This window comes from Euwallacea similis, chromosome 3 (assembly GCF_039881205.1).
Source record: "Euwallacea similis isolate ESF13 chromosome 3, ESF131.1, whole genome shotgun sequence".
Classification (NCBI taxonomy): Eukaryota; Metazoa; Arthropoda; class Insecta; order Coleoptera; family Curculionidae; genus Euwallacea; species Euwallacea similis.
In genome coordinates, this window is record NC_089611.1 from 5,602,081 (window position 1) to 5,614,207 (window position 12,127).

The following is a 12,127-nucleotide window of genomic DNA, read 5'->3' on the forward strand; positions in this document are numbered from 1 at the left end:
AGCTGAGTAGACAAAGTGGAATTCTTTTCGACAGGCCTGAAGATGGAGAATGTAGATGCGCTTTTTTCTAAAGATCTGTATGCATTGCAAATTTAAATATGAGCTTGTTAGCAACGTAGCGAAGCACAAAGTGTCCACTTATCGTTGTAAATGTGGAACTCAGTGCTCAATTCAGTTAGAGAAAACTGTTTTCTCAATACGGCGCTCGATTTTCGTGAAAGGAACGTTGATAGTAACAAAAAGTCATGTTAGTCTCGTAGATAGAAGATACATTACGTGTTTTAGAATTCTGCATCTTGAGACAATCGCTTTGTCTTGCATGTCCAGCTAGATATCGAAATAGCTTTTAACGTTACAAGACCAATAAAAAATTCTTAACTTTGCTTGATTACATCTCGACATTCGGGACACAATTATGTACCTCACAACGTGGGTGTATAATGTATTGTTTTCCACTACTAGTTTTAAACAACATTATTATTGCATGTGTTCAATGACTATGAAATACGTTTTCACGTAACAGTTGTTGATTAACAAGTTAATAATCAACGATACACGTGTATGACTTATTATTTATCTAGCGACCTAATGAAGATTATTGCCATGCCATCGTCGATGCTATGATTTAGGACACGTTGTGTTTTTGTGTTTCTGACTCAATTTATTCTTAATTTAGCTAACTTGATTGTAATTTTTTACTGATCGGTCATAACGACGTACTTCACGACCTTACTAGTGCAACAAAGTGGTGTGAAAAATCGTTCATACACCAGTTTGGCAAGCGACTTTCAATTCACGCAAGGGAGATTACGCTCCCTAACTTTTCTATTTGAATTTCAGACGTTTTAGGCAATAATTCAACCTCCTCTCATAAAGTAAACTCAACGCATTTCGGCTTAACCAGAAATTATAGTTTTGACATTCCAAAAGCCAAAAGAGAACCTCCTTTACATTACCCTCGTTACTTGTCGTGTACTTTACGAAAACACGACAATATTCAACCGGTAGAATTCTATAGCTCCTACGACCTCCAGTTCCATCAGCCAATTTCACGGCCGTTGTTTCCTGGGCTCCGGTGCAAGAAGTATTCGGCTGTTTTCGAGATTGCCCGGATTACTCCGGTGAACGAGGGCTCGCAATCCGGGTGGAGCCAACGTAGCAGTCGCTATGTTGCGTTTAGGGATGAATTCGTCGTTACGCCAAAACGCGACAATTCACGCGTTTCATCTCGTTGCCGGAACCTGCAAGGCGTGAATAAACGTATTGACAACCGGTACAAATTCGTCCTTGTCGCATAACTGGCTCCTGATTAGTCAGTATTTTACTCACTTAACTAGATAACTAGTGATTTTTCTTTTACTTTTAGTGAAGGTGAAGTGTTACGCCTTTATTGTACATATTCGCTCGGAGTTCACGACATGATTTCAGAACCAATGTTGATCTTCACTAATTCTTAATTAATCACCCTTTAGGATAAATGATAGGCCTGTACTGTATTATAAGGTAAGGGCAAACTTACGTCGGGTGTTTTGTCTAACCCCTGAACTATAGGGATTTCAATGCAATGAATTTCTTTTCCAAGTGAGCTAACGGCGAAATTACCTAACACATATAGTTATTAGTTATGAAGGCGGTTTAGGTGTTTTGTAGCTGACATTATTTATGGGATTGAAACAGGAACGGACATTAAAAATACAGACTTTGACCGAGGAGGAATCCCCGTTTCCTTTTCTATTGCTCATCAAGAAGTTTTATTAGAAGTCTGACTCAACCCAATGGGTAATTTTAGCTGAAAAACACCACTTGAATCACCTTCATAAATAATGATCTGTTAGGTAATTTTAGCTAGGGCTAATTTGAAAGGAGCATAGCGAAATGTATTGCACTAAAATCCCTATGACTCAAGTTAAAGAACACCCTGTATGTCTAATCATCTGTTAAAAAAAAACAGTTCTAAATTACTGATTTTATACAAAACTGCTGGAATTGTTACCGTGAAGAAAATTGATGTTCTGCAGCAAATACTCTTCTTAATCAGCAGTTACTTGTACAAGTATACTTTCGCGTACTTGAGGTTTCACTTACCTACTACTAAAACTAATCTGAACTGACTTATACGAGTATATGTCGTGATAAATACGATGACCTAGGGTTTCGGTCATTGAAGAAGAATGCGCTTTAGGACTTGAAAAGTTCAAACGGACCTATGAATTATGGAGGTTTTTTTAAATGAGGTCTTGGATTTTTTTATCCGTGCGCGTTAATCAACCTTTAAATTAGAAATTGATTGAACACCTTGTAGTAACCTCATAAAACTATTGTATAGTAAAACTACCTTTGGGTATCTCGACTCAGTAAAGCCCACTAAAACCGTTACACGTATCACATTATTTTCTGAAGGATCTTTAATAGCCTTAGGCCTTTTATAAATTCGGACAATTGCTCTTTCTTTCGTTAAGTTACTTCTTCGTTAAACGAAAGCAGGGAGTGAGTATCCGTTAAAAAGAATTTCAAAAACATAATTCAGGAAGATCATAAGATCCAATATGACCCGGAGAGAGTGCCAATAACATCAAACTTTAATAGATTTAATATGTTGGCATAAGCTTTTTGAGGAGAACTATAAATTCTGTAAAAGTCTTTCCGACGTAATGGTGTTTGAAAAATCGGTGGTAAAATTTCTCTAAGACTCTTCTCCAAGTCGTAGCTTTATTTTAGCCTCTTCCTATGCACATAACACGTCCCTCGTTTTTTATTTAACGACACTGCCTCGTTTGGACGAAGTTTGATGTTTTCCTTATGCCGCAACAGAATCTTTTATGCAGGATGCTCTCTTATACTGCCCTATAAGCCTACAAAGGGTTCGTTCCTTTTGTTAAATTTATCATACATAATTTAATCGTTTCGCCCGAAGTGCTTGATCTCCCATTTTTGGAGTTAGCTCTCTAAATTATATTTGAGACGACCAGCCCAAATCACAGATAGAATTTCTGTGTGTTACATGTTGAAATGCTAAGAATATAATCTAATTTAAATAACTACCTAACCAGAACTAACCTGAAGCAATCTTTTCGTGGAATTGGGTCTATTAAAATTTCCATGCAAGTATTAAACTGATTAGGGCCAAGATATTTCTAAGACATTGAGACTACTTACTTCACGAGTTGGAAATGCTACGTTAAAAGCTTCAGATTGGTTTCGTGTCAAATAATAAATTAAAAGTTCAGAAGCTAAATCACAGATCTATCATAACTGAAAAAGGTGATTAAGAAATAACGTAAAAACTACTCCATATGTTCATAACAGAATAGAATATTTTATGGTATAATTAATCTATATCTATAGAAGCATGATAGATTTCTGACAAAAATACTCCATTCACTCATAATCCTAACATATGAATATTTATAGGCTACCGCATCTTTCTGGCCCAATTTTGTCTCCCAAGATAATAAATTTATTATCCTTTCTGAATTTGAAAAAGAAAACAATTTGAGATTACGCCTCCTGATATGCTAATCCGACTCATCATTTTGATAGGACGTACAATGGGGTCCATTGTTTACAACTGACCCAATAAAAATGGGAAAAGCTTCTCGAGAGGAGCGGAATATAAATGACACAAAAGCCGATCCCTCGCATGATCATCGGATGAAAGGTGAATTTGCATTCACTGCGTTATAAGTACGATATAATTTATTCCGAATGTAAAAGAGCCGGATCATAATGATGGCTTTTCAATTCAATATCTTTGTGCAAATCAAAAAAAGATTTTCCTTGGGGATTTACTCGTCTGATTTCCTGCTGTTTTAGTAAACGTACGGGCCGATTTTTCATTCTAATGGAAGAACCCTTCAGGTCGGAGGCATGATCTAATGATGGATGTATTTATTATCAAATATATAAATCAACCTCAAGCTTCCATATGTAAATATTAGAAAAATATTCAATAGAAAAGTTCCTACTTCAGCATGTTTAATTTAAATAGTTAACAATTCTAGATAAACGAATATATTGTCCCCACTGTAATGTATGCAGGAATACGATAAGCGCTTGAGTTTGCCTTATCGGCAAAATGCCAGTTAGGGATAATGCTGATATTATGGCTCATCCAGTTATCGCTTAAACGATAGAAAATCGCTGTTAGTAATAGATACATAAAATAATATGATGAATATTTTTATCTTTGTGTATCGTATTTGTCTCAATAGCAAATTTCAGAGATTTCAAAGAGGACCCCGGTCGTCCAGGTTCGACAGTGGGACCTTGGCTATCCAGGTCTGAAAGAGAAACTCAAACCGTGTGGGTCCGAAAGGAGAGCCTCAGCCATCCAGATCTATGTGGTTCTTTTGGCTACCTTTCGTCTAAAAGATGTAACTTTATCGTTGCAATTTTCCCTCTTTTCACTTTTAGTTCGTATGAACCAATTCATACGACCTGAAGAGATAATTAACTAAAAGAGATAGTTAACTGTTATGACCTTGCTTGTAATAAATATAACATACAACTTATGAGTAATCTCCGAAGACAGTTAAGGTCTATGTAACAATAACTCTTCTCGAAATTGAATTTCTAGACTTAAAATGGACCCCATAGGATAAACTCAGGTAGCCCTACTGAATCCTGCCCATCAAGTAAGATCCCCTGACTTCTAAATAACAATGGAGCCCTATACTAAAGCCCGCAATCTGTCTCATAAAAATGCCACATAGGATAACCACTCGTCGTCCCCCATAAGTCCCTCCAAATGCCCAAACTAAATAAATAAGATCAATGGAGCCCTATCTGAAAAGGGAAAGCAGGATATGCACTCGTGACCCCCCCTAAGTCCTTGACAACTTTAACTGAATAGTCAAAACAGAGAAGCTTTGCTCTTTATCTGTATTCTCAAAATGGGATTCCCTTTATCCTAACCTGTTTCCCATTTTCTCCCTTCGAAAGCTAGAGCGAATGCATGATGAATGCTAATGGATGAATAAAATTTTGTCGCGGATTCTATTTATGTCAGACATCACATACGAAAGGCTTTTGATAGCGGAATTTAACCTCTCTGAGGCAACCTCTTAACCTCTTTCCGTCGGCACAAAATATGTGAAAATTACTAAAGATCTAACTTCACGAATAAAGCCAAATCCCAACTTTGTTACGTTATCTTCCGTTAAACGGCAGAAAGGAGCTTAATTTTATTTTCGAATTTCGATTTGGTATTGGTGTTTGTAACTATTTTTCATTACTATTTTGCTCCATATTCGCATCGACGACATTCTTCTAAGGGTATTTTTTTCTGATGGGTGAATTTGGGCGATGGCTATAAACTGTCTATTTCAATACCTTGTACTTTCTCCATCAAAAATAAATTTGTACCCACGTTTCACCACCTATTCGTTGACTATAAAATATTGTTCAGATGTCCCTTTGTGCTTCGGTTGTGCAGGTACAACAGGTTATACATAAATAATGAAATTTTGTTCCGCGTTAAAGGCCGAAACCCTCGTGGAATAAGTTGATGTTATCGTAGTCTATCTTGTCAAGATAAAACAATGGTAGTTGCTTTATTATTCGCTGTTAAATCGAGTTAATGGAACTTCAGGCGAAGTTTAATTTCTATGAAAAATAATCAATTTCGAAAAGTTTCGCAATCCGTCCCATGGCAGGAAGGTTAATTCAGGGTAGTTCCAGTTAGCACGTGTCGTGAAGACATACCAGTAGAATAAAAAAATGATTGTAGCCCTTACGATTTGAACCCATTTTGGTAGGAAACGGACTGGTAAATGTTGAAAATTTGTTATGAGCAACTGCTTTCAGTATAAAACGGCCACTCACATTCCCGTTTTACAAGTAATATTTTTATTTTAATAGCTGACTCCTACCTTAACGATCACAACGGCAAATTTTGTGCAACGTTGCAAAGGGCCTTTATTTATTTCATGGAGAACGTACACACCGTTATTAATATTATCGCGTTATAACTGAATTTTAAGTCGTGCTTTTTTCTAATTAAAGCATGCAACTGCTGCAAAAATAATCTATTCTTGTCCTTGTGTATTCAATGTCAATAAAATAATAAGCCTTCTTTTATTCACTATCCACATCTAAGGCACAGAGGGCATGAATAGAAGTTATTTTTGTTGAAGGATCAATAACATATTAACTTACACAATAGAGAAGAATGCTATAATGATGAATTTCGAGGAAGTAAAGAATACTGGATTTGTATTTTTTGAATTATTATTTAACAAACAACCGTTTTTGCAAATACACAGCACACGAATTGAATTGAAGACAATAATAAGAAAAAATAAATTAAAGCAGCACAAGATAGGCCTGAAACAATTTGTCCACTTTATGGATATGCGGAAGAACGAGAGGTCATGTTCTGCCCTTTTAGACACAAACGCTTACAACTGAAATCATTCTTGAAACCTCGTGACTAACAACCTGATAACAGCTCTATTAAACAGCACATGTGTTGGTATAAATAGAACCTCATATCACCTTTCCTAGGCACCATAATAGGCGCAGATCAAATAAGCTGAAAGCCAAATGATGAAAGTTGAAGTGCAAAATTTATTCCGCCGCTTACATTTTAATATGGCGGAAGCGGAAATATTAATTTTGAGCCACGAACACCTTTCATTTCCTTCCTGTTGGATGAACATTTTCCTGGACGGAGATAAACGTTAGTGTTTCGATTCAATTTATTTAAGTTTGTCGTCTCTGTGTGCTGTCATCGTGGTCATAAGCGTCTCTCTATTTACATTGAAGATGATTAGTGTGATACAGTTTATTATGACGTAATGTAAAACTCTCCTCTCTGATTTGAGGAGGGAAAATGGCACTTTTGTTGCTGAGAGGAAAATATTTCCCTCCTTAGGGAGCGAAAGTATTTTCTTCCCTACGCATCCTACATATAAACGAGTAAACTTGCTCGTTTTTCATAAAACAGAACCTCGAATGCTGATACCTTCCGCTTCGCGTTGGGTTTTAAATTATTTGTAGGAGTAAAAAAAGTAGCATTTTCCTCCTTGTAAAAATAACTATTATCTATACGTATAATGGTAATTCAAGGGGTGATCTAATTTGAAGGTGTGCTTTTTCACGTTGTATCATGAAATCCTATGTATATCAAAGAAAAAAATGCTAACTAAACTTCAGACAATGGGCATTTTATTTAATTATCGTATTGTGCAGTGAACGCAAATACATAATAGTTGTTTTGACAAAATGCCAATGCGGACAAGTACAACATTCAAACCTTTTAGGCAAATAAATGAATTTATACGAATTTTATGATGGTTCTTTATGATATTTAGTCCTAAATTTTTCGATAACTGTTGAGTTTATTGGATTTTTTCTAATACGGAATGATCCAATGATGAAATATGAAATAAAAAATGAAATACATTGATTTACTAGATGGGAGATCCTGTATACGTGTGTGTTATATACAAAAATGCATAACTCTAAAGAAAGTTTCGACGTATTTCAGTATTTTCCATTAAAAAATATCTTTGCAATTTTAATGAATTTATGCGGGACTTTTGGCCCTCTCTGCATAAATTAACTTGAACTAACCTGAACAAACTCATACTGCTTACAAATTAGAACATCAAGAGAAAAAGTGAAGGATTTCTGGTGTGTCCCTAACTAGAAAACTTTTGAAAATCGGTATACGTCATGCACACTATGAATATTAATCTAAATATTAAATTAACCGTTTCTTACTTCATTTTACTCAGTCTTCATCGGTCGTTTAATCCCTGAAATCTGAAAAATATCAGAACTGTTTTCTCGTCCATCCTTTAAATTAAGCCGTTGAGCAAATCAAATAAGACGAACATATTTGTTCATTAATTTCCCACACGTTATAGCATAAATTTCCGACCAAAAATGAAATTTTTGCCGCCCTTTTAAATCCACAGAAAACAAGTGTTTAATAACTCACTCGGCTTTGTAACTCAAAGTTTTGGAGATGACAATGATGAACGCACTTACAAAGATGCCATGGATGTCCGGGTCGTATAGTGCACTAACTCTAAAGAGAGTAATTCAAATAAAGCTGAAAAGTATGCTTTCTATTTAGGTTGGTTTACACAATGGCAAGTAATATTTCGCTAGAAACACTAGAAACAGCGGGAGTATTCGGATATGCAGATAATTTAATATGCAATTATAAACTGGCGAGAAAACCTAGAGAAATTATTAAAGCGTGACACTGGGAGCAAAGGTCAAACTATGCAACTCTGTAATAAGAATATTTAATGATATCAAAAGAAGAGGAGCACGAGTTTATCAGATAAAAGGGAATTCGTGATTTCAGTAGGTAAATGCAAATTTGAATAGTTAAAACTTTATAGTTAAGCGATTTAGAATTATAAAGCTAAAATTCTGTACAGTTTTAAGTTCCTTTTAGGTTTCTTCAATTTTTTTCCTTTTAAGCTTAATCGTAAAAAAATCGAATTAGGCCTTCATAATAAGTTTTCAAGAGCAGACTTTTTAATGTATTTACAAGAATGGGGGTACTCCTATAATTTTTTTAAGGGCATATCACTGAATAGCTGTAATTGCATCCTTGGTCATATTCTTTCCTCAAAAGGCTATGGAAATGTTAATCTAAACCGGAAAATTCGTCATAAAAATACCTTTTATATTCCAATTTAGAATTCTTGAAAATCCCAATTTTTATATGTTCACTTGTGCTCCGTGGGAAACTCTCATCCTTTTTATATTAGACTATAAAGAATAATGGTGGTATAGCTTAGGAAATAAAAACCATTTTATGACTCTTCTCAAGTAGTAAAGCCTGTTTGATCGTGGCAAGACGCGAATCTAGCACCACATTGATGTCAACCACAATGTTTACTCTTTTAATGAAATGATAAAATTATCGTTAGAATGTGGGAAATTAGAGTGTCTGTTCAAGTTCTGACACACATTTCACAATATTTTTTTGAGAGTTATTTTAAAATAGTTATTAACGACCCAGGGCTAATAATAAATAATTGACGTGTGGGAATAACTAACACAAACACGTTTTAACTTTTGAATGTTATCGAAACTAAGTTCATCAATGAATTTGATGAACAATCGAAATTTCACACCGAAGCACAGATAACGGAAATTCCAGTGCGAATTCAAGTGCGAAAATATTTAAGTGACCATAGTATATCATCAATCAAATAAATATTTAATCTACAGGCGACTCGAAGTAGGTAGGACGTCTTTCGCTATATGACTAATGTGCTGTCGAGGCGTTATAGGACATCAGACATTCATTCAGCCAATTTGAAAAATCGTCGTCCGTTCCAATTTTACACAATTCTGGGTGATTAAGGCTTGTAAAAACTTTCATTTTATGATAATAAATTAGATCTTTTTAACACCATAGTAGAAGTAGGAATTTACGTTATACATATGTGTGTTATTGGCGAGATGAATTAAATGTTTTATTATAAATTAATTTCGAGACGAAGCAGAGGCGTACACAATTTTGACCTGAAACACAAACAAAAATCGATATTTATTTCCAACAAAAATTCAACATTATTTCCTGAAAAAATTATTTTAATTTTCAGAAGAGTTCCAGTTTAAAATTAATTTCGATTTGGAGTATATGCGTACATAGTTGAAATCTGCAACACAAATACATAGATCAATATTAATTCTCAGAAAAAAATATTTAATCTTCGAAACACTTAGAGTTTTGAATTAATTTAGATTTAAAACAAAGGCGTACTTAGTTCAGACCTGAAACACGAAAGAAATTAATGTTCGTTCCTGAAAATAAAATTTTTTATCTTCGAAACACTTTCTATTTCGAATTAATTTCGACTCGAAGCAGAGGCGTTTACAGTTAAAATCTGAAACACAAACAATGATCAATAAAAAAATTCCTGAAAAAAGATATTTAAAATATTCTAAACAGTTGGAGTTTCGAATTAATTTCAATTTGAAGCAAAGGCGTATTTAGTTGAGACCTGAAACACGAAAAAAATTAATGTTCGTTCCTGAAAAAAAAAACAATATTAATTCCTGAAAGAACATCTTCAAAACAGTTAATAGTTTCAAATTAATTCCGACTTGAAGGTGAAACGTGCACAGTGGAAACCTAAAACACAAAAAAAATCAATATTAATTCCTGAAAATAAAATTTTTTATTTTCGAAACACTTCCTGTTTCATATTAATTTCGACTCGAAGTAGAGGTCTTCACAGTTGAAACCTGAAACACAAACAAAATTCAATAAAAAATTCTTCAAAAAAAATGCTTATAATCTTGTTAATGCTTGGAGATTCGAATTAATTTCGCTTTGAAGCAAAGGCATACATAGTTTTAATCTGAAACACACAACAATTAATATTTATTCCTGAAAAATAATATTTAAAATCTTCGAAACACTTAGAGTTTCGCATGCATTTCGATTTGAAGTAAAGGTATACATAGTGGAGACTTGAAACATAAAAAAATTTATGTTCATTCTTGAAAAATAATACTTAAAATTTTCGAAACGTTTGGAGTTTTGAATTAATTTCAATTTAAAGCAAAAGCGTACATAGTCGAGACCTGAAACAAAAAAAATGCAATATTCATTCGTGAAAAAAGTTCGAAAAATCTTTGAAAGAACTCAAGTTTTGATATCATTCATGTGCCACGCCCAAAGATGGTCCTAAGTACTTTCCAGAAGAGCCAAAGTTAGGAAATAATTTTGACTTTCAACTAGAATTCTAATTAATTCTAATCAAATAGAATTCTAATTCGTTCTCGTTGACCTGACAATATTTAACTGTAAACCACAAGAAACAACAATTAGAAGTCATCACCGAACACCAAAAGCATGAGTCAAAATTAAGTCGGCAACATCCACTTGTACTCACAAAACGGCAGTTATCGATACTCACTTTCACTCATTAAGCCATGGATACTCTAACGGCGTACCTTACGAGCCTTTAGAAGAAGAAAAAACCCGATTATCCCGATTATTAGTGCAGCGTGCATTACGAACATCTTGTTCATCGCCGCGCTAACATTCGAATGAATCGTTCACGAAGTGATATCAGTACGAAAACATACAACAAATTTACAACCTGCCTTTTGTAAAGGTAAAATTGATCGCTGTTAGCAACGATACGTCATGTAAAGTAACATGCGATGTTTCCAGATTTAGTAAAATGAGAGAAAAGTTGCGGATTTTAGGCAGTAGTTTCATTATGCAAATAGATGTACAAAATTATTTGTGGTCTTGCAGGTATTCCAAAAATACCGAAATTTTAATCATTAATTACTGTGGATCAGAAAAATATTCGGACACTTATGTATAAGCATAGCGTATTGGTCTATACCGTATTAACAACAATAGATAATGAATTTTTTTTCATAATAGTCTTTGTAATGATATATTATTAACAATAACGTAAAAATGTTAACAAATTATTTCAACAATTTAGAATATTTAATAAGAATACAACAAGCTATACATTTTGGACATCACAAAAATATTCGGACATTCAGTCTTAAAGCTATTTATGTAGGTTTTTCTTCGTTGTCTAGGGGTTTGTGAATCGGAGCTTCGGCAATTGTGTGTTAGGAATAGTGAGGGACTTTTCAATGATAGCCGCGTTAACTTAACGGTACGAATATATTAGATCAAACTTAGTAAAAAACCGCGGGCACGACCCCTGAGTCTTCAGTCCACCAGGAAGCCAGGAAAAAGAGAAAGAGCCGCTTTTTCCCTAGCCTTAAGTATTAACATCCATGGTTGTAAACCATGGGCGTACCACGTCTAGACAATACTTAAAGGCATCGGGGCAGCCTTCCGCATGGAGCCGCTGCGTCCACATCTAGCACCCAGCCCTTGGCGAAAACCTCGCCAAAGGGAACCAGCATTGTACTTTCCATACCAACAGAGCGTCGTGGAAAAAACCCAGGGTACCGGGTAATACCAACCATGGGCGTACCTTAAGGGTAAATCGCTCTCGTGCCCCATTCCTTAATCCTAACTTACAGAATAATATTTACAAACTTTATATAATACAACTAAGCGGTCTGACAAACGGATCCCACCTTTATCACATCAAAAAAGTAACTAATACTTCTTGTTTCTGATCTATCACACATTGCAAACGTCTAA

At 34.7% G+C, this 12,127-nt stretch overlaps 1 protein-coding gene across 1 annotated transcript in view; it reads left to right on the forward strand.

Annotated features, from left to right (window-relative positions):
- Positions 1 to 1,157: 1,157 nt before the first annotated feature.
- Positions 1,158 to 12,127, forward strand: part of LOC136419804 (nephrin-like) — a 161,290-nt gene continuing 150,320 nt past the window's right edge. Inside the window, exon 1 of the mRNA XM_066406354.1 lies at positions 1,158 to 1,503. The gene's annotated coding sequence lies outside the window, so the exon portion shown is untranslated. The remainder of the gene's footprint in view (positions 1,504 to 12,127) is intronic.